General features: G+C 41.5%; 1 protein-coding gene and 1 long non-coding RNA gene across 17 annotated transcripts in view; one reads left to right on the top strand and one right to left on the bottom strand.

Annotated features, from left to right (window-relative positions):
- The window catches only part of DLG2 (discs large MAGUK scaffold protein 2), a 998,920-nt gene that overhangs the window by 21,810 nt on the left and 950,114 nt on the right, over positions 1-26,996 (top strand). The window lies entirely within an intron of this gene.
- LOC133271663 (uncharacterized) lies at positions 14,445-16,586 on the bottom strand. Its single transcript, XR_009744213.1, has 2 exons — positions 16,466-16,586; positions 14,445-14,647 (listed from the first exon to the last, which is right to left on the bottom strand). It is a non-coding gene; the product is annotated as an uncharacterized LOC133271663 (long non-coding RNA).

The following is a 26,996-nucleotide window of genomic DNA, read 5'->3' as shown; positions in this document are numbered from 1 at the left end:
AAAATATAGCCATTAAAGAGAGCCAAAGCAAGTCCCCTTTTGCTTTAATTCTTTTAATATGTTCCTACCTATTAAAAATTAGCATAGCCATTGACACATGAAAACAATTAGTATGGTAAGCATGAAGCAAGTCAAGAGCTTGGTTTCCTATGGATTCATCCTAGTTTGATTGACTTTGGTGCTTACAAAGCTGTGAGCTGAGACTGAAACTCCCCTTTCCCTTAGGGCAAGGATAATTTAGATATGAAAGAAACTGGAGGGTGACCTGTCATTGGAGTAACGATGGCCCTGTCACAAAAGGGAAATGCTAAGAATGAAGAGTGGGATTTTGATAGACATAGCCATGCATGAATAATGATAAAAAAGTCCCCCCCCCCCCATCTGTAGGCTTTAATGCTGAGAGGAGTAATTATGCTGTTGACCATATAGAGAGAAGAAGGATGTAGAGGCAGTAGATGGAAAGACAAGGAATTTGTTTAGGCATTTTGTGTTTAAAGAGAAACTCTTTAAATAGTGACAGACAGCAATTTGGGAGTAGAGACAAAGAGGTGGGTCAGGAGTAGATGTGGGAACAGCAGGATAAATGGTGAGAAAAGCAGGAGACCCACAACATGGTCCTGGGATGGAGATGGAGCCTGCCCCAAAGTAGGTGTTCAAGAACGAGTATAGATGTCAGAGGAAACGCCAGGATCATGCAACACCTCCAAAATCCAGTGCTAGTCATACATGGTAGTGCTGGCATTCAGTGTTGAAAGGTATTTGAGATTTTCACAAAAGGCATAGAAATCATCTATAAAATACCTCAGGTTGTTATTGTTTGCTTCTATGATATAAGGAACACTGCAGTCATGTTTTCAGGCTTTCCTCCACAACCATTAAGACCTCTTTTGTACTTTTTCCTTTGAGCAAATGTACGAGTTGACATTCATGGCACCACAGAAAGCCAGGTGATGCCAAATTTCACAAGGCTTCTGATAAAGCTGCCAGAGTTGAGGACATCAAAATAGGGAATATGATTGACCTTTCTGAGGTGATGGTGGTCCTCACTAGTACCAGTTTCCCAATCCCCAGGAGGAAACATGTTTCAGTGCTTAGTCTGTGTCAGTGTTTCAGGGACCAAAAGGATATTAAATGGATTGCTGTACTGGGGAACTTTTCATAGAATCACGGAATCAGCTAGGTTGGAAAAGACATTTAAGATCAAGTCCAACCATTACCCCAGCACTGCCTAAGGCCAGCACTAAGCATGTCTAAGGTTTGTCATCTACATGGTTTGTGAACACTTCCAGGGACGGTGACTCCAGCACTGCCCTGGGCAGCCTGTTCCAATGCCTGAGCACCCTCTTGGTGAAGGAATTGTCCCTAATATCCAATCTAAATAATCCTGGTGCAGCTTGAGGCCGTTTCCTGTTGTCCCATCACTATTACCCGGGAGAACAAACTGACCCCCACCTCTTGTAGAGAGCGATAAGGTCCCCCCGAGCCTTCTCTTCTCCAGACTAACCCCCCTGCCCTGGTCCCTCAGCCATTCCCTATCACACTTGTGCTCCAGGCCCTGCACCAGCTCCATTGCCCTTCTCTAGACTTGCTCCAGCACCTCAATGTCTCTCTTGTCATAAGGGACCCAGAACTGAACACAGGATTCAAGGTGCAGCCTCACCAGTGCCCAGTACAAGAGGACAATCACTGCCCTGGCACTGCTGGCTATGTTATTTCTGATACAAGCCAGGATGCTCTTGGCTTCTTGGCTGCCTGGGCGCAAGCTGCTCATGTTCAGCGTGCATCAGTCAGCACCCCCAGGTCCTTTTCCATGAGCAGCTTTACAGCCACTCTTCCCCAACCCTGTAGAAATAGGCAATAGGGAATTTTCAATAGGAAAAGCAATTTTCAATAGGAAAGCAGAGCCGGGTGTTATCTATTCATACTTGCCAAGCTTGTGCTCTCTTGGTAGACATTTTTAGCCTGCTTATGTGTTCAGTGTGCTTAGCTATTTACAGTGCTTCTGAATGTAAGGTCACTGATCTCATATGTCATTGTTCTCTAGACTTAATCTCAGTGAGCTGGTTTCTGGTCATGTCAGGCTATTTCTCCTCCTGTAACAACACTAAATTCCTTGGGAATTAATCCCATGCAACCAAGCCTGTGTCCAGCCCTGAGACGTTAGGCAATTCTCTCACTGAGGGCCTGAGTCCAACATTCACAAAGTCAAAGGAAAGCTCCCATTGACTTCTTTTGCCTTGGATCATGTGTTGGTGTGATTCTTCCAGAGATTTGTATTCAGACTTACCCTGACTGAGAAATGAAGATTCTACTGTCGCTGTATCTAAAAATACTGAAACCCTCCCTGACTGTTACAGATGTCGAGGAGCAGAAGAAACATGCAGAAGCGCATCAGTTCTCTGTCACAGTTGAGAGGTGCTCAAACGACATCTCTGACAATGGGGAAGCCTGTTATTACTCCACACAGAGTCCTACTTTCCCAAACTGGCATCTTTCTTTGTTGCGGCATAAATTACAGCAGAACTGGAATTTAAATTCAAGGGCAGCTTTTGTTTTGCCTGAAGACAGCTGCAGCTGCTTTTATTCTTGAAGTCCAATTCTCTTAGTAAGCAAATTTGTGCTTTCAAAAGAGCTAAAGGTAGCAGTGTTGGATCTTCGGGATGGTTTGAAGATGTGTGGCTGTTATTTCTTGTGGGCTGGGGGCTGTTTTGCAGGTATCTTAAGGAACAAACCCTCATGGTTCTCCAGTAAGAGTTTGGTCACACAGAGTGAACCATTTATTCCCCCCTCTGAAAAAAGGCAGATCTAATGTAACTGATTTCCAGTGGATTTTGGTCCACTGTTGTTTTGGTTCAATGGCAGTGCAATTTCCCCTTCAATATCAGCATTCACAGCTACAGGTTGGGCAGAGAAGAGATTCAGAGCAGCCCTGTGGAGAAGGACTTGGGGGTGCTGGTTGATGAGAAAATGAACATGAGCCGGCTTCAGTGTGTGCTTGCAGCCCAGAAAGCAACCGTATCCTGGGCTGCACCCAGGTCGGAGGAGGTGATCCTGCCCCTCTATTCTGCTCTTGTGAGACCTCACCTGGAGCATTGTGTGCAGTTCTGGTGTCCTCAACATAAAGAGGACATGGAACTGTTGGAACAAGTCCAGAGAAGGGCCACGAGGATGATCAGGGGACTGGAGCACCTCCTGTATGAAGACAGGCTGAGGAAGTTGGGGCTGTTCAGCCTGGAGAAGAGAAGGCTGCGTGGAGACCTCATAGCAGCCTTCCAGTATCTGAAGGGGGCCTATAAGGATGCTGGGGATGGACTCTTCATTAGGGACTGTACTGATAGAACAAGGGGTGATGGGTTAAAACTTAAACAGGGGAAGTTTAGATTGGATATAAGGAGGTAGTTCTTTACTGTGAGGGTGGTGAGGCACTGGAATGGGTTGCCCAATGCTCCATCTGTGGCGGTGTTCAAGGCCAGGTTCACAGAGCCTTGGGTGACATGGCTTAGTGTGAGGTGTCCCTGCCTATGGCAGGGAGGCTGGAATTGGATGATCTTAAGGTCCTTTCCAACCCTAACTATTTTAGGATTCTATGATTCTATGATCATTTCTCTCTGGCTCTTCTAACTCTTCCCACGATGGTACCTGCAGATCCTTTGGAGGAGGTGTGAGGCTCCTCTACTTCTATCAAGTTGCACTGACATAGGGCAGAGGGTTCAAAGTTAGCCAGTGAGAGCTGGAAAACACTCTCATTGTACATGCAGGAAAAAGACATCACGTTACTATAGGGAAATCAGGCTGAAGATATCCATGGAGGGGAGTTTCACTGAGGTCTCAAATATTACCCAGTCTTTTTTAGTTGTGTCTGTGACAGAGGAGCTGAAATACTTCTGTAAGTCTGAAAATCTCAGAACTGCTTTTCCCTTTGGGACTTTCTGTATGTTACAGTGATGCCTGACTGGTTAGAGGTGAGGAACAAACTGAGCCAGGGCATGGTGCTCCCTGGTCCTGATGGCCAGCTTGGAGGTGTGAGTAGCCCACCCAAGACAACGTAAAAGCAATTTGGTTATGTTCTGTCTTGAGAGAAGGGGGGTGTGTGAAGATGTGGGAATCTTGTGTGGGTGCCCCAGGTTGGTTCTTGGTTGAAAGGATTTAAATATTAAAAGCTTGTGAATTATGAAAAAGACCTCAACCTAAAAGCAAAGCTCTCTTACATTTGTGGGAATACATATGGCTTTACATCCTCTTACATTTGTGGGGATATTGATGGGGATCTCATCCTTGCTATTCACCTCTCCTTTAAAGAATTGCATGGATATGAATGCTGATGGACTCTGAAAAATTCAGAATCCTGGCCCAGGTATTTGGATTGATTCTCAGTCTATCTGTGTACAAGAAGAAACCGATTACAGCACTGATACAACCTAGGTAATACATAATCACTTGTAATCCTAATGCAGCCCTCTGCTTGCGTTTTGCTGCCTTTTAACCAATGAATGCCAGCATTTACATCTCAGACAAGGAATTCAGAAGCTCTGTGGACTTGTCTCAATCGAAATGCAAAAGCTGTGCATTGGAAATAAACCATTTTTAAGATGAGTTTTTAATATGAGCAATGTGAGAGTTGTTGAGCGTGTTCGTTTTCAATACGCAGCAATGAATAAAAGCCAGTTTTTGTTCCTGTAGTGTTTTGGGGTTTTTTAAGTGTGTCTTGGCCATATGGATTCCATGTATAATTAGAATTAATATAATGCAGTTGCAGCAGCTGTTGCTGTGTGGCTGCTGTCCCAGTGTGAAGCTTTTCTTTCTCTTTGCATTAAATAGGGATAGCCTTTTATTATTGGTTTGTGATGAGCACTAGATAATAATTATTAAAAGATGCATTTAGATAATCTGGTTTCATTTTGAATAATGTATTCTTCTTTTCCAAGCTGAGAGAATATGAAAGAACAATGGGATAGATGATTTTTTTTTGGCATTAAGTAAAGGAAGGGTGGATTTATAGCCTGCTAATGTAGTTTGTGCATCTACTAATAAAATGGAAGAAAATAATCTGGAGCAAGCTGTTCCATCACTAATCCCAGTGTTTATTTTTGTCTCTAAAATAGCAGAGCTGTTCTGCCTCCCTCATGTTTTGGTCTGCAGAGTCATTTCAGGCTAGACTCTGATGGTGATTTTTGTTTAGTGAATGTAAGGTTTTCAGAAACTGCATGGCAGCTTTGAGATTGCAGAAACATTTTAGCCTTGAAGAGTGTTATACCTGATGGTTTTCAAAGCTGCTATAAATGAGCTGAATTGATTGCCTGGTGCCCTGCTGGGACCTCAGGACTCTTTCTCGTAACCCTGTTCTTCCAGGGGTTAAATCAGTGCAATTGGGATTGAGCACTGAATAGTAAAATGCATGAAAATAAACTACTTAATCCTACATCTACATACATGTATATATTTGTGTATATATTTATATATTAATATATCTAATACTTGCCTGAATTAAAGTACATATAATACCAGGTAACCATGGGTAGCATATTTATTGCAACCTTCTGTAGTTTGCTCAGGTATGAACCTGTACTTTGGAGCTCTCTTGAGTATTAAAATATGCCTTGACAAGAAGCACCACAGACTGTTTTTTGTTCCCCTTGTGTGTTTATTCTGTTGTGTGGTCCATTCTCTGCGGCTGCGTTTGGGCTCTGTCACCCTGATCTGCCACTGAGATAGTTACGAGCTCTTTCCAAAGCAGACTGAATTTATGTCTTTCATTTGCCTCTTCCCGTCTCCATTTTGTCATCATAGTTGTGTGGTTTTGGATTTCTGCTGATGTAGTTGATGAAGGCACTTTTATTGCATGAAATCCCAGGCATTAGAAAATAGCTTTGATAATAACAATTATCATTATTTTATGTTACACAGAAATAACCTGGTATTTCAAAACAATGTGAAGAGAATAGCTCTGTGCTCAGAGGTAGGGCAGTGCTACAACTTAGGTAACTCCTATGAACTGAGTTAAATTCCTGTGCGTACCTGCAGTGTGATACTTATTTATTTGACCTCAAACTGTTTTCCTTCAAAAACCCTTCTTCACTAAGTGTGCAGCCCATGAGCGAGTATTTAATCTGTTGCTTTCCCATTGTTATTTACCGTGTGGTGAGGTGATTGTAGTTCTGTGCCACAGAGATGGTATAAAGGCCCTAAGAAATAGTGGTAAAAATATCTACTTATTTTTGAGGTCTGATCGGCGACACTGGAGACATCACCACATACATCACTTTTAATGTCTGACCACAGCTCCAGCTGCAACAGGGAGTATCACTATTCCAGCAAGACTGTCCCAGGGTCTCATTTTGAGCACTTAAAACATGAAAATCTGATAGGTGATCATTTGGAAAAACAGCATATGTGACTGTAGGAGTCAGAGGTAGGATGTAATTCCTGGGCGGCGTTTAATGCTCTTAAACTAAAGAACCTTCAAGAAATCTTCTTATTGCTCCCAGCCTTTCAGTTCCTGAGATAAATGATGCACAAGTTGCTCAGCTTCCTAAAACAGGCCTATTCGGTGTACTGAATAAAGTGTCAGAGGAGGGAGAAAAATGTATGTGACTGTATACTTAAACTGTGACTAACTTTGGGAGTGACCTTTACAACCTCATCAGTGTTTTGAAGTTAATTTTACTTATAATGATTTCCCAGATTTTAAGGATAAAAAGAAGAGTTTCTCATTTCAAATGCCATTGTGATGGTATTGATAACACATGTTTTACAGTGAGGTGAAAACTGTCCAACACTTCACACCAGCCTTCACCAGCCTAATGGAGATGCTGACCTCACCAAAGGTACTATTTCCTCTGTCTTCAATCTGATTTTTGCCCTAATGTCACAATAGTTAGATGCTTTAACTGAATTAGATGGTTTTCTTTTTGCAAAATAAGTAGTTTGAAGGCATATTTCTTGGAGGTAGTGGGGTTTGGGTCATCTTTATTTTTGATGCACTACTGATAATGGGAATGTCAAAGCAGATGGTGCTTGTTCGTCTTTGCTTGGAGGACTCACTTCCAGATCCTGGCTCTGCCACTGCCCTGCTGCATGCCCTGGGCTGGTCCTCTACTTCCATCACATAGGGGATGTATCGCTCAAGAGTGCCCTTGTTGCCTTCTCCCACCAAACTTCTGGGTTTATATATGTATATTTGCATAAAAAAATCATATATTCACAATATTATGTATATATATACACACACATGTATATACACGTACATGATATAATTACATATTTTAACATATGTAGATATATTCATATATATGAATGCTTATTTACATCAGGGAATTTGTCAGGAGATTCACTGTCTTCCCAGAATCCAAGTGCCTGCTGGTAGTAGGAGGAATTGTGTCAGGCAGTATCTTTCAAAACAGGTAGATAGCAGGAGAAATCCAACCTAATCCCAGTGAGACAGAGGGATTGATGGGCTTTGAGCAGCCTGATCTAGTGGAAGGGTGTCTCTGCCCGTGGCAGGGGGCTTGGAACTGGATGATCTTTAAGGTCCCTTCTAACCCAAACCATTCTATGATTCTATGCTTCTACGCAGGATTGCATTGTGTACTGCATATACTCTCCCAAGTCTTGCTTTTTCGTTCTTGACTTAGTTTTAGTCTCTAATGTTAACCTGTGATATTGAAGTGTAACTTTATTCTTATTGTTCTTCAACCTCTAAAACCAAAGACTGTTCTGTTTTTATACTCATCGTTTCACACCCAGCCTGCCTTCTGAGGGTTTACCAGTGAGTTTTGGTGTGGTGGACTCTATTTCTCATGTTTGTTTAGCTGTTTTCTCCTTTTAAGCAAGTAATTTATATTTTAAGTTTTATTAAATTCAATTTGGAAGAAAATAAATGTATTTGGAAAAAAAGTAACTTTGATCTCTTTAAAGTAGTCAAACCCCTTCCCTAAGTAAAGTTTAGAGTGACATCTTGTGGTAACATTGATTTCCCGTATACGTATCTGTTGGTGATACTTTATTTTGTCCATGCTAAGTTTTCTGTTTCAAGATGCTTTGGGTTGCTTAGCAGAAGTGCATTCTGATCTGTGAGTATCACTACGGCTTCTGTGGGATCAGGGACAATGTTGCATTGTGGTGTAAGGGTCCTACAGGTATGCTTTATTTTTTGCTGCATGAAGTTTATCCGGTGAATCCCTGTGAATTCCCTGTGTTTTGAACTCCAATTCAAGATGTTTTAAAGCTCTTCCAGCCATTGAATAGCTTTTGGAGAGGCTTAAAGAGTTTGAACTGGCCATGATGGCAAAGCAAGCAGGAGCCCAACATCTGCTTGTGCAATTCATTAGCTATCCAAAGTTTTGCTTAGGTTTAGGTAAGGACAAATATGGCCAGCTAGCATGGGGGATTTGTCAACCTAGAAATGCATGAGCCCATTTGAGATCAGTGCTGCAGTAGTATGTCACTCTCTCCCTATGGATCAGCCTCCAAGGTGCTAGGTAGTGTAAATGCACCAACACCAAACCTCATTCAAATGCCTAGCATGGGATCATGAAATCACAGAATGGTTTGGATTGGAAGGGACCTTAAAGCTCATCCAGTTCTAACTCCCTGCCACGGGCAGGGACACCTTCCACTAGAGCAGGTTGCTCCAAGCCCCTGTGTCCAACCTGGCCTTGAACACTGCCAGGGATGGGGCAGCCACAGCTCCTCTGGGCAATCTGTACCAGTGTTTCAGCACTCTCACAGTAATGTGAGACTACAGTTTTGTGCAGTATATCTAAAGGAAATACCAATCTTTTCAATGCAAAGTGGGGATGTAGAAGGGTTTTGTGCTCAGAAGCTTAAGGGGTTTGGGAAAACATCTAAGATTTGTTTTCTTTCATCAAAAGCTCTCTGCAGAAATGTGGGAGTAGTGGGCCTACAAAAGAGTTATTGTCAGGACAAGCAAAGAACTGCCTGGTACAGTCTCCCTCAGATCAGCCATACGAAGGTCAGGTCCCATTCCTTAACACTGAAGAGAAGGGAGCTAATATTCTGCTAGGTCAAATTTTAACTATATGTAATGGTGATCAATGTTATCATCTTACAGGCTGAATACCTGGCTGCAGAATTAACTGTTCAGTAAAAGACACTTGGTCTTGCTAAGAAATAAATTCTTCTTATGGGGATGATGTAATTAATGCATATCAAATGGAATGCTGCTCTACCACTGCTCCACGGTGCGTCACTCGTAGTGTGTGGCCCCAGGCCTGCTGTCACATGTTGTGAATATGGGAGAGCTGATTCCCAGGATTCTGTGTTTGTGTAATCCAGGTTTTTGTTGGAGGTATTTTGGGCATATTGAGAGCACCAGTGCATGCACAAATGATTCGTGGCATATTCTGGCAATGTTAAGGATTTTTAGCTTTGTGGTGAAGCGCACAAGGACCCAAGAATCCCATCTCAATGATCCTAAGAGGGCCATCTGGTGACTTCATTTATTAATGTAATGGAAAAATAAAGATGGGATGGTTCCAATTAAGATAAATGTTTGGTTTGCCTGCCAAAATTGTTTCTGGTTAATAAGCAAGTACAAGTTAAGCTGTTACTATAATCCTAGTACTGAGACTGGAAGCCCTGATGTGGATTTGGTGTAAAACCAAGCAAATGCTTTGGATAGCCTGTCGGAACAGGCTGGCTGGTTAAACTTCTTAAACACAGTTCAGGAAAAGCCTGTAAAAATGGCATTTGAAGTACAGAAGTGTATTTAAATGACATATTTACAGGGATAACTGGAGATTTCCTTGGCAAAATGCTTCCACTCATTCCAACAGAGGCTATTGAAATAGTAAAGCAGTTTGTAGATACAGTTATGTACCAAGCTTATACCGATCTTGTTGAAACACCCTCTTTTTTAGCCACAAGAAGAAGAGACTGGTGATGATATTTCACGGTAAAAAAAAAGCTGTCTGCTCTTTCTGTTTGGTTTCTGCTGCACTGTTGCAGGTTTTGAATGGCTGTTTGACACATTCTGTCTTGTTATGAATCTGAATCTTTTCTAATTGTTTCCATCTGCTCAAGCAAGAACTTGAAGAGATGAGAAGGCTGCATGGCGACCTCATAGCAGCCTTCCAGTGTCTGAAGGGGGCCTATAGGGATGCTGGGACTGTAGTGACAGGACAAGGGGTAATGGGTTCAAACTTCAACAGGGGAAGTTTAGATTGGATATAAGGAGGAAGTTCTTCACTGTGAGGATGGTGAGACACTGGAATGGGTTGCCCAATGCTCCATCCATGGCGGTGTTCAAGGCCAGGTTGGACAGAGCCTTGGGTGACATGGTTTAGTGTGAGGTGTCCCTGCCCATGGCAGGGGGGTTGGAACTGGATGATCTTTAAGATCCTTTCCAACCCTGACTGTTCTATGGTTCTATGATTCTAGCTTAGTCTTCCTGCTGAGACAGCTCACAGTTCATTAGATGATGCACTGTGAGACTGTAAAGAGGTTTCCCCATGATGCAGGGCATGAGGCTGAGCTGATGTTGCGCAAACCATGTTTTTCCCCCAGATTGTGACTTCCAAGTGGTGAGTTCCCTGCCCTGGCAGGAGATGTCCCCACTGATGGAACCACCATGAGAAATGGGGCGGAAACCCTGAGCCAGCCGATGCCCATTGCTCAGTATGCTACTCCACACTGGGTGGGATGTGTTGAAAGTAAGGTCTCACCAGTTAGGCAGTGTTTGGGTGCGTGGACTAGCTGTTTGAGGGTTTAATTATTGAATCCTCTGAAATCCAGCCGCTATTCATATACTCTTCCAGCAGTATTAAAACTAAATATGATTATGCTGTGATCACTTAAGTCCCCTGGATTATTTTGTCAGCATAAAAGCAAGATTCTACCAATTCTGGCCCAGATTCTGTACCAGTGTTCCCCTGTCTGCAGCTCAGATGTGACAGGCTGCCTGCAAGATCCGCCAATATTAACATCCACAGCAGATTTAAATGAAGGAGAACAAAATCACCCAGGGAATTTGGGAGCCGTTGCTTTAAGTAATTGCTTTCTGCCTGTGTAAATCCCTCTGGGGTTTCTTTTGGATTAAGTATGTCTTGCTGCTTCTCTAAAACTCTTATTTAATATTAATGTGTGTTGTTAAGCAGCTGCAGCATCCCAGTCAAGAGTGGAAAGCGGGAATGCATTTCAGTAGCAAACAAAGTGATACTTAAATACATCCCTTGCCTACTTCAAAGCAGCAGTGTGTGAGTTAATGAATATTTATTAAATGCACCGAAGCCCTTGGATGAGAGGCACGATGATTGTGCAGAGTGCTGTGTGTGTTTATTTGGAGCTCTTTTGCCTGCCCGTTTCCACCGCTCGCTAAATGCACTTGAGAACGATCGCACAAAACTTGCTGTAATGCTGACATGATTTCTCTTCCCGTCTTTGAATGGGGATGGAATCAGGACAGGCTTTCCGAAGGCACAGTAATTGCGGCAGTGTAGGTGCTCTACTTAACCTGAGAAAAGCACTCTTCACTTAACTAGTTGTGTGGCATTTTGCAGGAGATGGTCATTTAAAAGGCTTGTATTAACACAATCAATATAGAGAGACCTTGTTAGATTTTATCACACATTCTTCTTGGTAGTTTATTATGATTAGAAAGCCCAGTTCTTTTGCTTAGCTTATAATTGTAGCAAGGTGTTTATGAGCAGGAGCTCCAGCTGCTTTTCTGTATAGAGTCTCATTAGATGAGGAACTAGAGAGCCCTTTTAGACTGTTAGTTTTTGCTCATAACACGAGGTGTATGAAACATTCTAAAATGGATGTGATGTGTGAGGTGAACTTTGTATTCCGAGAGTTTATACCTGAGTTTGCCACAAGGACAACCAACCTGGGAGACTTAGATGGTCTTAAAGAGGATTGCCTCTTTATTTTAAAGACCACACATTCACAGCCCTCCTCTGGAATAGGGAGATAAGTAATATTCCACATTTCATCATAAAGAACACTGTGTACAGTGCTTCCTAACCCTGCATCTGGCTAGAGTTCAGTGCTTCCATTTGAGGCCTCAGCAGCATCCCACTCCATGTGCCTGCTGAGGATGAGACATCTAATGTCCTTATCTAAATAGCACAGAAGCCTCCCGAGAAGTCCCATGGCTCTGCTGGGACTTTGTTTTCTGATTGTAAAACCCAGCTCATCCGAACAAAGGCTTTAGTGACTGACCCAAGACCTCGCAGGACACTTGTGACTGAACACAGAGCTTAACTGAGGAATCCAGAGCTTACATCATATACCATGAGATCATCTGGATTTAGGCAGTCAGGCTTAAGTTATAATGGAAAGCACTGTCTGACTTCATTCTCTTGGAGAACATTTAGATCCAGTTTGAGGCCCTGTACTTGTTCTGTTTTGTTATCTTCATTGTGGAAGATGGGATATGAGATCCACCGAGAGCAAGAGTGGGTCAGAGAATGTCAGGCAGTAATTGGAAATTGGAACATATGAAAACGAGAGCAATGAGTTTTTCTTGGTGTACAAATTATTAATATTTATGTGGATTTTTGCATTGTTCATGAGAAATTCTTATTTAAAAATCTTTTAACTACTGGAAAGCATTTTTCTTACAGTTTGGACAAATCTATGTCTATCTGTGGATGGAGCTGCCATCTATGAGACTTTTTACTGCCAGTCTTGCTTTGGGGGGGATGCATGCTTATAACATGCAGTCTGACTGATTATGATGGAATAAACAGGCTTCATGGATTCTAATTCAGTAATGAGCAGTATTTTAAAGGGAATACAAAATTAAAACCAGATATTCTATTAAAATAAAAGGAGTATGGATTTCCAGCAAGTCAGTGAACTGCCCATGTGCACACTCTCACCATCCAATAAACTGCTCTCTGAAAACACACTAACAGCTGAAATCTATGTGGAAATGTCTTTATTAGTGAATAACCCTGGCAACAGGCATGTTTCCATAGAGGAGGATTTTCTGATTGAGACTATAAAATTGCTTGAGTGATTCCTGACAAGGATTTGCCCCATCCAACCAACATTCTCCTGAAAGATTCACAGCCCAGGGATCATCCCCAGAAATCAGTGTATGTGGCTGCTCTGTTCTGGAGCCTAAAAGAGTTCAGAAGTATGAATCCAAGCTCAGTCCTAAAAGATGTTCCCAAGCATGTGTAATTTACATGGCATAATTTGTGATTGAGGGTGTTTGGAGATACCTTACAAGCTTTGTCAGAATATGCCTTCAGTTGCTGCAGGTTGTACCTACTGATCTTATTTAGGTGTATCATTTGTCTAGTCTAACATGCATGATAGCAGTCACCCAAAACCTCGTTCTTGTGGCAAGATTTGACTTGAGTGGATCCAGGTAGATCCACTGGCCTGTTAGCCTCTAGGGACAAAGACCATGTTGACTCTGAAGAGCACTGGTTAACTTCTAGTCAATGTATACAGAATAAGGCTCATACTTTATTTGCAACTACATGAAAACCAAACTCTTTGGAAAGTTGTCATTCATCTCTGAAAGTAATGATGGCTCATAGTCTTAAGTGAAGCCTTGACACAGCCCAGGAAGCCAGCTGGATGATGGGCTGCATCAAAAGGAACATGGCCAACAGGTCAAGGGATGTGATTCTGCCCCTCTGCTCCACTCTGGTATGATCCCACCATCCAGCTATGGTGTCCTTGGTAGAAGAAAGACATGGACCCATTGGAGTAGATCTAGATGAGGCCATGAAAATGCTCTGGGGGCTGGAGCACCTCTCCTATGGAGACAGGCTGAGAGAGCTGGGCTGAACCAAGCCGTGCTCTCTCAGCCTGGAGAAAGGAAGGCTCCAGGGAGACTTCATGGTGACCTTTGAATATTTAAAGGGGGCTTATAAGAAAGATGGAGACAGATTTTTTTAGTAGTGCCTGTAGTCATAGGACAAGGAGCATTGTTTTTAAGGTGAAAGAGGGGAGATTCAGACTGGGTATAAGGAAAACATATTTTATAATCAAGAGTGTCGAAACACTGGCACAGGTTGCCCAGAGAGGTGGTGGCTGCCCCATCCCTGTCAGCACTCAAGGTCAGGTTGGATGGGGCTCTGAGCAACCTGATCTGGTCAAAGGTGTCCCTGCTTATTGCAAGGGGGTTGGACTAGATGGCCTTTAAAGGTCCCTTCCAACCCAAGTGCTGGTCAAAGGATGTAGTGAATGGCATATCTTTAGACATAGAACCTCATCTCGACTAAAGCTGTTTCTACGCCACTTTTTCAATACTGTAAAAAATCTTCATGTGACCAAACAATCAGATCTTTTCTGACTGCATTTTCTCCAGTTCATTGATCTGAGAAACGTGTACTTTCCATTCAAGACAAATACTTTCAATAGTGATTTTCTACATACCGTGCAAAAGTTTGTCATTTAAATACGCAGCATTTTTAGTGTTCCGCTGCTTATTTGCTGTGTTGAGAGCAAACATGAAAACTGCCTTTTTCACAGCATCTGCACCACTAGAGAACTTGAATTATTTAAGGAAGTAAAATCTTCCCATCCCAAACGGCAGTAAAAGTCCACTTTGTCACAGCAATATCACAGTGATGAATGTTCAAGGGCAAAGCTTTGATTAATGCCAGCTGCAGTTTGGATTTCATGATGGTGATTTTGTACCTCCTTCCAGACAGCTGCACACTTACTGCAAGTTATCTAACTAGACGTATTCATTGTGCCAGTTTGGTTAAATAGTTGTATAAATGAAGCATATGGATACTTGTATAATTTGCATGTGCAGCATGTGACTGTCTTCTGTGAAGTGGGCTTCTAAGAGAACAATATCTATCATTCAGCTGAGATATTGCTTTTTTGTCAAATTAAGGAGGTGCCTAATCATGTTCCATAGCAGGGAAATCCCTGTCTGTAAAGGGTTCTGGGGTGAAGTGATGCACTTTTCCTCTTTTCAGGAACACATGAATACGTTTGAAGTTGACCAGTACTTTAATGCGCCCTTCCAAAATGATGAGTTTAGCAAAAATCAGCAAATCTTGTGTGAGCATGGAGAACTATGAAGCAAGTATACTACCTTTAAATAAGCTTTGGGCTGTTTAATGTCCTCTTTTGTATAAACGGGAAGGACCAGTCAGCATTTGTGCTGCAGCTACAAGTGCTAAATAGGATACTGTGAGAGCTGGGTAGGAGGAAAGCTGCAGTGAGACTCCTAAATGACTTCATGGTTTCACGTGTAACTGTTATTGTCATGTAATTAAACTGGTGGTTGTGCTGTGATTGTTGGGAATTTGTATTTTGCATATGAGCAAAGCTGTAGAGAAATCATCAATATGATCCATAACCCAAATCCTATCTATTGTACAACTGTTTTATTGTACAACTATTCTAAGAACTCTAAGTTGAGTGAAATGTTGTTGAGTTTGTCTTTCTCTATGCCCAAGCATCTCCTGCAAAATACAAGCTCCTATCTCCATTTCTTTTACTCTCCTCCAACCACCTCTTTAAATATTAACTGTTCTAAAGCTATCCACATATACATTTTTTTGCTATTTTATACATGTGACAGAAAGTAGTATAATTAGATAATATTATTATTATTATATATATATAATTGTATATATTACATAGTGATATAATATAGGTTGGTTTTATGCCTTGGCAGATACCAAACGGGCTTCACGTCTTTCCTGCACTCCATCCCTTGACCTTGCCTCTGTTTGAGGAAGGATTCCAGCCCTGCTTAGCATGGCCAATACTTGCTCCCTCCTCACTCCAGGTACTTCCCTCAGCAGGTACCTGCAGTGTGAATCCTGATTTACCTTGAGGAAACAGGCTGGGAATCTAATCCCACAAAAAGAACCTCCCCTTAAGTTTTTTGCAATCATATTGAGCAGTGTTGCAGCACAGGGAGAGATGCACAGAGCAATTTATGGCCTCTGAGTTAATTTCTCATCACTGACAGGTAAGGTGTGAAGCGCCTGTGTTTTTTGTTTAGGGGCTGCAGTCATGGGAGTAGTAAAATGCTGGTAGGTGATAGCAAAGTCTTACACACCGTCACAGTGAATACGAAGTTTTTGAGCTAGACAAAATGCTCTGCTCCCCCATCACCAGCAGGCTGAGATAAACCACTGTCTTTTCTCCCTGTTTGTGTGCTATTACATGCATTCTCTTACAAGCTAGTAACTCAAAGTGTGTGGTAGTGTCTACAATGGAAGCCTGTAAGATATTTTCTTTCCTATTGTGCATTGTTTTTTCTATGTGTCCAGTACACTGTGCTCCTTAGGGCAAGCAAGTGCTGGAGGTGATGCAGGTTTTTTAGGGGGTTACTCTCGAGGGGAAGATTTAGAGCAGATGAGTTTCTTTTGCTTGACAAGGTATGGGAACAGCGAGTAAGTCTTGTCACCAGGTGGCACCATTAACCTAAGTTATGTTTCAGCTAGGTGAACGCGATGGAGTTTGTGTTCAAAAGGGATTCAGTAGAAAGATTGCTCTTTTCACCTTTCTTCACAGTGTAAGTAAAAACACGGCACAGAATGGGCAGAATCCTTCTGTTCACTGGCACATTTCAAATTCTTTCATGCATTTGCAGTGTTACAATGGGGTGAAGAATATTCCACACTTTGTCTATGGTAAGTAAAATGTATGCCTATATCTCTCACATGTATTTCTCTATAAAACTTATTTCTGCTTACGTATTTTGCAATATACTGCACATCTGGCGCATCAAAAAGCTACATTTTCTTTAGTGAAATCCCAGAACAGGGCCAGGGAATTCTCATATGGAAGTGTTTGTGTCTAAATATTGTTTGAACATTTTTAGGCTCTATTCTGTGAACCCAAATAGTAAGAAATCGATTTTCCTTACTTACTCGTGAGTGACACCACACATGGTGCAGAGCAGATGATGTTCCCATCGCTGCTTACTGTTCTGAAGTGACAGGGACCTCGCTCTGTGTCAGAACCACTGCAGCATGTATCTGCTTGTATTACTTTTCTCACTCAAAGGATGGTATAGCTGTTCTCTGAAGCAATGAATAACACTTTCCCCATAGCAGACGTTTAAATAGCATGAGTCAAAAAGTCAGAGTTTCTGCTGATGGGGTTGTATTCTGTTCTAAATGGCTTGTGGTGAGTTTTATCAGCTTGATCCTAAGATGATAAACACTATAGCAATTTTTTTCTAAGCAATGATTAGCCTAATAATAGGAGACCAGGGTTACACTTGGATAAACAGCAAATTCTAGTTCATTTTTTGATCAGGTATTAAAGAAATACAAACTATTAGCTAGCTCTTTCTGAATATACCGGAATATTTAAAGTGAGCAGTGATTTAGCTAGCAGCCTCTGGGATTCTTTAAAGCATTGTTGCAGGATGCAGCTTGTATTTCCTACTTAGCTCATAAAAGTGAGCAGGAAACCGGAGATTTATAGTTAAAAAGATTATTTCATTGAATTTTTATTAGAGTGAAGCCGTTAAATGGATAGTCTTTATGTGAACTTTGAATCAGAAGGTCACATTAAAACAATAGGTTGATTATACTAGAGCGTATGCTCTGGTTTCAGCTATTTCTGGGGCATTACTAGGTAGGGACTCTATTGTACTAAACTGCAAGTCATGCTGTGGTTTAAGTCATACATATTTTATGAGTTTTCTTGCCTTTGCTTCTCTGGTCAGCTGTGAAAGTCAATGATTATGTAGTCTTTGTGTCAGCGCCCAGTCCCTGTGTGTGTGGTGGAACAGAGGCACTGGAGTCTCCGTACTCAGACGTATTGAAAACCGGAGTGGATGAAGCTCTGAGGATGGAGTTAACCCTGCTGAGCTGGGGTAGGTGGTCTCCAGAGGTGCACTCCAACCTCAACCACTCCCTCATTCTGTGTCTATCAGAAGAAAGGTCTTGGCAAAGGGGACTTGTGAATTTCATTCATTAAGCCAGTGACCTGCCATTATGCCATTAAGCCAGCCACATGCCCCATGTGGAAACTGCAGACTTGTTCTCAGGTAGGCTCCTTGCTCATAAGGATAAGAGCAATATTCAGAGCACTTGGAAAGAACAATTCTTTCAAGATTTGCATTACCATGCAGTTGTTTAACTGACGTTTACCCATTACAACACAATAGGTAACGTAAATGCCTCTTTGTTTCATCCCCAAACAAAGCAGGAAATGTGCATGTTCACATAGTGAATAGAAAGAAGGAAGATTCAGCAACCCGGTATCTTACAGAAGGAAGTGCCCTTCAGCATCTCGTAAAAACATTGTCAGTTATAAACCATCCTGAATAGACACCTTTCCAAGTGTCGGTGTGCTGAGTCGGTGGACATTTTATATAGCAGCAACAACACTGTTATTACAGTGATGGTCTAAGGAAGAGATCGAGGCAGGATTTGGAGACAGAACAAGATTAAGCAAACAGAGTTTGGTTTTTTTTGACAAAAGAATAAATTGACAAAAGTGTGCCTCTTTAGTTCTGATTATGTTGGTTTATGTGATAAAGGCAATCTGAAATCTGAAACGCATCTCTGGTCCAAAAAATGGTGTAGTTTTCATTGTTTGAAGGATCAGAATGGTGTATCAGGTAATAGGAATATCACCCCTGAGTCATGATATTGCACTTGCCTGTGTTTTCCCAGTTTCTCCTACTTATAAATGGGGCCATGGCCATGGTAGCAAAAGGAAAATGAAGCTGGTGTGTAGATAAAATTCTGTACCTAGGATGGTGCCTTCAGTAGAATCCTCAGCACCACTAAACATAAATCCTAAATTCCTTGGTGTCATAAACCAATTATAATACTTTAACCCATTTCTTTTCACTGTTTTCCTGTTTTTTTTTTTTTTACATTATTTCCTCTATTTTTTTCTCCATATTTTTTCCACATCCCTCAGTGTGGGGTTTCTTCATGGCTTAATTCGGTTTGCCATTTTTTTGTGTGTTAAGTTTCCTGTGGTCAGTAGCAAGTAATTGATTTTGGACAGGGGCATTGTCTGGATTTCCAGCAAGTACCGCAAGGACCCAAATGTTTTCTTGGGTGTGATGCTGCAGGCAGCTGTCTTTGCTTATAGCTGATTCTCTTCCTGACAGCTTTAAATGATTGCTGTTTGCTTGCCTGCAAGCCTTCACTGGAAGTCTTGCTCAAGCTGTGATATATCAGGAATACTGTGAGCAAAGCATATGAAGAAAGCAATTTATCCATCACTGTCTACCAGCGCATGACAGGCTTTCAGTGGCTGGTCAGTGGTGAACTGTGGCAGTGGTAGCTTTCAGGTCAGAGTGTCTGTATGATCTATAGACCCCCTGTATGCTTTCCAGAAGTATATCTGCCCATCTGCAGATAACCCATGAATAGTTTATAGCTCTTCTTCCATTAGGGGTTTGCATGTAGGTTATTATTTATATGTTATTCATATAAAATGTAGCAGAACTGACAGGTGATTTCTTTAACTGAAATGGAATGGATCTGATTTAAACTAGACATGAATCCAAATAGGGGATTTATAGGAATCCTGACCTGGAAAAAGTTTCTCATGACTGAGGTTTTTTTTTTTTTGGCAAATAGATCTGCAATAACCAAAATTATTTATAAGTGACATTCATACTGGGCAAGGACTGATGGCTGGAAAAGAATTACGGAATCACAGAACACCTCAAGTTGGAAAGGACCCATAAGGATCGAGTCCAACTCTCTGCTCCTCACAGGACTAGCTAAAACTAAATCATACGACTAAGAGCATCATCCAGACAGTCCTTAATCTCTGTCAGGTTTGGTGCCCTGACCACTAGAAGGAAACATTCCATCCAACAGGATATTTAAAGGCTTTACACCACTAATATGTATATTTTGAAGTTTACTCTGAGAGGACTAGACCCAATATTATTAGCGGGATCTAAAGAAAAAGCCATAGGCATTGGACTATTCTTCCTTTTAAATTTTCTAACTAGCTTTTCTTTGGTCATTCCTCCACACTGGAAGTCCATGCATCCTCTCAGAGTTGTTCCTAGCCCAGATATCAACACCAGTGTGCTAGAATCATAGAATAGTTAGGGTTGGAAAAGACCTTAAGATCATCCAGTTCCACCCCCCTTGCCGTGGGCAGGGACACCTCACACTAAACCATGATAACTCAACTTCATCCAATTCCCCCTCCAGTACTGCTTCAGGTGTATTTGAGTCCTGATTCTGTCGTTTCCCTTGGGAAGCTGTGTCTCCTCCTTCCCAAGAAGTGTCCCTGTTCTAACCAGAGGAACTTTGATGTGCACTTTTATTTTGTATTGTACACTGGAGAGCAGCATGTTCAACGATTGTTTTAATGCTGAGTGTTTTCTTTCCCAAGTTCCTGTGAGAAAACGTAAAGGCATTTTATATATCACTGAACCAGGCAGTAAGCTGACAAATAGATTCCTGTTTGCGGGAATGGAGATACATGTACCCACTTGCTTTCAATATGTGCCACTTGACCGAGCTTCTAAGTGAATAGCACAGGTTTTCCATTCTATGTTGTGAAATTTGAATTTTCAATCATCATCTCCTTCACTTCAAGTTAATTAATCCAACTTAACTGAATTCTCTGCAAGGATGTTGGAGAGGGGCTCTTCATCAGGGACTGGAGTGATAGGACAAGAGATGATGGGTTCAAACTTAAACAAGAGAAGTTCAGCTTAGATATAAGGAGGAAGTTCTTTACTGTAAGGGTGGTGAGGCAAGGGAAGAGATTGCTCGAAGAAGCTGAATGCTCCATCCCTGGCAGTGTTCAAGGCCAGGTTGGGCAGAGCCTTGGGTGACATGGTCTAGTGTGAGGTGTCACTGCCCATGGCAGAGGGTTGGAACTGGATGATCCTTTCCAACCCAAACCAGTCTGTGGTTCTGTGACTTCAATCAACTGCTCTACACTTTTCCCAAGCAAGATAAAATGCAGCGCTGCCTGACTCAGGCTTGTTTATACAATATTTGAAATAGTTGCAAGTTATAAATTTTCATGTTTTTCTGTGTTCTACACACCAGAGACACCCAAGAACTTTCTGGAAGAGCAAACTCCTAGAACTTTTACAGGCAGTTTTGTGGCTCTAGTGTCATTGGCGTTCTCTGATTCTTAATTGATTAAGAGCCTAAATCAAATTTGAAAAGCATACTGATCACTAAATAATTGTGAAAGCATTTTTCCATGGCTATAAAGGACCTCACAATGTAATGTAAGGAAAGATAGACAGTCAAGCAGAGAGGAAGGGTAGACAGTCCAGCAAAGGCAGGCTCTAAAGAAGATATGCAGAAAGATGGGCATAGTGGTGTTTTGCCATATTTTCACAAGATCCAAATAAATGGAGGCTTATAAATATGCCAAAGAGTTCTGTCTTCCTTGTGGAAGTTAATCATTGGTTTTTGGTGTTGAGAAATGAAAGTTCAACTCAGATACAGTTGTATACAGCTATTTTCAATGTGGTTACAGAGCGCTGAGGTAGAAGGGACAATGCAAAGGCGGTCTCTGTTCTGCTGGTGGTGTTCCTTCTACCCCTGAAAACCCTGTCCTGACCTCCTGCACATGTTGCACAATCCCTGGAGCTTGTTCTTCAGAAAACTCCTCTGCATTTGATTCCTTTCTGTGCCAGCAGATATCCTTTTGACCAAGAGAGATGTTCTGCCATCCTTAAACTATTAACTTATGAGATGGAATAGCCAACTCTGTGTGTTTGCATAAGTCCACTTCTTTACAGCCAGAGGCTGTTTTCTTCTTCCCAGTCAGGATGACAGCCTCTTATTTGGTCTCTACCTTACTTGTTTTGTTTTATTTGTAGCTATGCTACAAAATCAAATTTCCCTGAGTTTAGCTCTGTATCACTTGAATGCACAAACCTTTCTGGGTGTAGTTAACAGGGCAGGTCAACACTGTAACTGAAAATAGATGAATTTGGCATAGGTGCCTGGTTCTCTGTCTCTGCATGGGTGCAGGCATCGTGCTGGTGTGGGTGGCTGACAAGCTGCCTGGGTAGTAGCCAGGGGCAGGTAAGCATGTTCAATTTAACAAGTTCCTCTCCATATTGTTAGTGTAACCCTAACTATGATGCTGATCTTGCCATGCAGGTAGCAAGTGGACAGTTCTATATAAGCTTGGTGACAGGGACTAGGTCTGTACGCCTATGGATGCTTTCTGTTCATCGTGTTTGTTTGATTGCTTTCATTTCTTCAGACTTCTCCCAGTACACATTTACTCAAGACATTTTGTTGGTCAATACAGACCTGTGAAGTGAGAGGGGAAATTTTTTTCTATGTGGTTAGTTAGTTCTAACATTCTGACTTGTCATGTCCAGAGGAAATATGTCACCTAAGCATCTCTGGTTTTAGAAGATCTGTCTTTAGCTGAAACACTGGTGATTCTTCATGAAGAAACGCAGAGGATGAACACAAGTAAGCAGAATAGAAAAATCCTGGGAAATAAGAGGCAGTATTGCTCTTTTCATTCCTGTTGTCTGCTTCTGGAAATTGGTTAGATTAGGATTTAAGTAAGCCTAAAAGACCGGAAATCCAAAAGAAAATGAAATACATCCAAAATTCACTCTTACATTAATGGAACAATACCGTGAGAGGGAAATCCTGCCAATAGCTGCATCTGTGCCTTTTGCAAGATGGTGATAAAAAAGCAAAAGAAATCTCTTCATTTTCAAGATAGCTTCACAAAGAAAGCAACCAGACATGGAACCATCTCCCACCCAGTGCCAGCGGCTGCTGCGTATGATGTCCTTGGATGCCCTAAAGATTAGGCAGTCTGATCCGCCTGGCTCATGTAACAGGGATCAAAGTCGTTTCTCCATCTACAAAGTTAAGCTCATGGTAAGTGCATCCTTTTATTAAGTTGCACAATATTTTATAATAAACATATTTTTCTCATGCAGTTACACTGAAGCACAAAGTTGTTTGCATCTGCCAGTTTTTATTGAGTTGGTAAATAAAGGACAGTCTATAACACAGTGTAAGAAATACGTGGTCATGAAGACTGTATCATGAAGTGCAAGAGTTGATGTTCCTTTCTTTTCTCTTTCAGCTCTCTGAAGATGAAGAGGAAAAATGGAAAGTAATAGTCTGAGAAAATAAATAGGGACATCTGGCTCTTGAGGGGACAAAACTGTGGACCAGTCCTCTCATGTGGCAATGCATTCTGAGCAACAGAAAAGGTATCATTTAAAATTACTTCATGTTCTCAGTGTGAGCAGACAGAACGCGTGCCAGTGGGAACTTTACATCCAGTTTTTACTTTCCTAAATTAGAACTCTGTTAAAATAAAACCACCAAAGGCAAAAAAAACCCCAGATTTAATTTATGACTTCATTTTCTTAATATATTCACCAATCTGGAAGTTTCTCCTGTGGTATTTTTATTCATTTAATCCAATGATTATCTTTGTATGGCAAGCACATTTCCCTTCTCTCTTGAGGTAAAAACACCTCTACTCCCAATTACTAAATCCCAGTTACAGTTCATTTACAGCAGAAAGTCAGAAATTAGGTGAATTTCAGCATCTCAGTCGCCATTCAGTAAGGACCAGATTGGGCAGAGAATAAGGTCACGTTCTGACAGCTGAAAAGGCATCTGATTGTCAGCTGCAACATGTGAAAGATCAGCTCAATGACCTGAAACCTAGCGTTTTTCACTCAGTTGCTGTGAAATCTGTATTCATGTTTTGGTCTGGGTCCACAGACATTAAACTAGAGTCTACATTTGTTGTGGCACATAGTCAAAATCTCGTTTGGCCAGCTGGATACCACATGCCTTTCTTGAATTCAGAGAATTACAGAGATCATTAAACTGCTAATTTAATGCTCATTATACCTGAAGAAAGTGTTTTCCTCTTTTGCTGCTATGCCTTTTCGATTTTTCTTAATGCAATCTTAATAACCACCAAGCCTTGTCTTCCCCATAAGAAGAAACAACTGCTTTGAATCTAATGGAAAACATTCTTGAGAAATCAAAGATTCTGTCATCCTAAACACATTGTCATCAGCACTGAAGGTTACGTTTGTTCACATTTGGATTCTGAATTAGTGGAGGTAATCAGCACCAAAATGTTTTAGTTTACTCTAGAGACCAAAGAAGGTGAAACAGTCTTCACTGAGCTTTTCTTGCTGACCTCTCACAGGATGTGGTAAATACCCCATCCTTGGCAGTGTTCAAGGCCAGGCTGGACAGAGCCTTGGGTAACATGGTCTAGTGTGAGGTGTCCCTGCCCATTGCAGGGGGTTGGAACTGAATGATCTTAAGGTCCTTTCCAACCCAAACCATTCTATGATTCTGTGTCCATCCTATACAGCCAGTGAATAGTGGTCCATGAGATGTCTCTATTGACAGTTATCCACAGGCTATCAGCAGGGTACAGCAGCTATTTCTTAAGTTCTTCTATATCTTTTTGTGAAGTATAAGGCTGGCATTTTCTGGATGTTTCTCTGTGCTGACACAATTTTTGCTAGTTTCCCAGCTGAGTTTCTGCTCAAACTGGGTTGATGCAGATGAGCAGGAAAGAAGCACACTTCAGAGCACTCCTCGTACCCTTCTTTACCTCTAGATGTAATAGTGTGTGAAGGACTTCATTACTCTGCAGTGGATTTAGTTTGTGCAACAAAAGGATCAAATTCTTAGTAATGAAAAAGGTGCACTGTGGGGAGAGTGACATGGAGATTTCGATGTCGCATACAGGCATTGTTGGATAGTTGTGGGAGCTCAGGAAGAGTCTGAAGACAGGATTGGGATGCATGGAGATGGAGAAGGTTTGTGGTGTAAAGAGGCTCTTTACAAGAGTCTAAAAGGACACTTAAAAAGTTTGTATAAGACTTCTGGTTTAGCTGTGCTCTGTTTTGTCTTTTTGCATGTCAAGCTTTCCTGCTTAGCATGCCATTTTAAGATACTTCTTTCTTTCTTACAGCGCTTAAAATGTCCCAGTGCCTCAGGTTACATTCCTGGGAGAAGAATGCTCTTGGATAAACTGAAAATAAAACTGGTTACTTAAGACTAAATGGACTATATAGAAGTGAATATTTCTACAGAAATAAGTGAAGAGATAAAACCCAGACTTATTCTTCTTATACCCAGATAAAATCAGAAAGGTCTCTGCTTGCTTTATCTTGCAGACTTGCTCTAAATGCTTTCCTAATGCACACCTGAGTAGTTCTTTTATCTGTGCATGTTCTTACATTTCAGGTTTACATGCATCAAAGGGAACCTATGCCTAGCAGAAAGCATTAGCTTATCAGAACTGATCTTTAGCAACTCCCTGAAAGGATCTGAATGGGTTTAACCTTTACCCTCAACATATGTACTTCTTTTCCCTGCATACTTACTCACTCATAATATTTTCAGTCATTTAGCTAGAATGAGGGGTCTTAATATCATAGACCAAGTACCATCTTCTGCAATATACTAGCTATTTAGCAGCTTGTTGACTTAATAAAGATCACCTTATCTCTGATTCAGTGTCTCTATCCATGGAAATCTGTATTTTATATTTGATTAATTGAGCAACCTGGTCTAGTGGAAGGTGTCCCTGCCCATGGCAGCGGGATTGGAACTAGATGAGCTTTAAGGTCCCTTCCAACCCAAACCATTCTGTGATTCTATATCGTATTTTATAGCTGTGCATCATGATATAAAGTATGCTTAGTATAAATATCTAAATGATGCAGAGGTATGCAGGTCTCTGAGACCAGTTAGAGTAGTAATCAAATAGTTTAGATAGAATCACAGATTTGGGGTAACTAACTTTCTTCTTCTATGAAACAGTAACAGGCAGGAATAGGACTGGGAGAAATTCCTGGGGAAATTCTTTCAGAGTCTTGATAAAGGATACCAGGAACTCAGAATAAAAAGGGCAGAGGGAGGATTCAAAGAAGAAGGCAGGGCAAAAAGGTAAAGGAGATGGCCTGAGGAAATTGAATTCAAAGTGAGCCCACTGAGGAGGAGAAGAAAACATAGAAGAAAAGGTGAAAAGGGGAAAAGCATAGAAAGTGAAGAGAGGAAAGTCATAAGATTCAAACTTTGAAGAGGAATTTCCAAGAGAAGGAAAGGAAATGCGCAAGTGAAAGAGGGTCATGAGAGTGATCATACAACGCATCTCAATTTGGGTGATTTATCTGTTTCAGGTTCTTCTCATTTTTATCTGCAAGGAAGCATAACCTTGCAAAGTAAAGATTGAGAGTGAATGGAGCCTCTGTGTATGCATATGTATATGTATATGTGTGTGTAAATGATCTAATCACCTTTGGGTGGGGTGGAATAATAATGGGTAGTGAAGGAGAAGAGTATCATCCTGACACAATATGAATTTTAGCAGTGACTGTTGGATTTTGAATTCGTGATGTCAGGGTAAACTTCATCATTCTGGATTTTGGAGGTCTGCAGTGACCTTCTCTGAATTGGTTGTCTAAGGGTCCTTGTATTACTGGTGGAGAGAAATAAACTCCTTTAAGGTGTGAATCATGCAATCTCCTCCATCCTCTCAGGATGAGATGAAACCTGGCACAGAAGAGTGTGTTTCTCTCCACTGGTTAAAAATCTTGTCTAGGCTGCTAACTCAGATATAGATCACTACAAAGACGACAAAAATCTTTCCCTGCAGTGAGCTGAGTCCCATTTGAAAGGCATTATTGCAGAATGGGTGGTTGCCTTAGGCCACTTTCTCACAACCATTAATACATATTCTGTTTTACCAAGTGTACCAGAATATGAGCAACCTTGAGCAACCTGGTCTAATGGAAGGTGTCCCTGCCCATGGCAGCGGGGATTGGGTCTTTAAGGTCCCTTCCAACCTAAACCATTCTGTGATTCAGAGTTTTCATTATAACTGTTCCAAGCTGACTGTGTAAAAAGGAAATACTGTTTTCTCCTCCCCCGAGACTCTTCTTGACTTCCCTACTGCCTTTATTCTAGCACAGGAGACACATTAGGAATTCCATTTCTGCAGCTCAGCTCAATGTAAAGGAGAACTAGGGCAGGAGAACTACTGAAGACACTTAGGATAGTATTATGTGATTCCTTTAGCATTTAATAGCATTCCAGGAGGTATGA

The sequence above is a fragment of the Pezoporus flaviventris genome, unplaced genomic scaffold, assembly GCF_033815535.1.
Source record: "Pezoporus flaviventris isolate CSIRO_AGI_PZ_B2104156 unplaced genomic scaffold, CSIRO_AGI_Pfla_v1 ptg000025l, whole genome shotgun sequence".
Classification (NCBI taxonomy): Eukaryota; Metazoa; Chordata; class Aves; order Psittaciformes; family Psittacidae; genus Pezoporus; species Pezoporus flaviventris.
The sequence above is the reverse complement of the archived record's forward strand: the minus strand, read 5'-3'. Positions and strand labels throughout refer to the sequence as shown.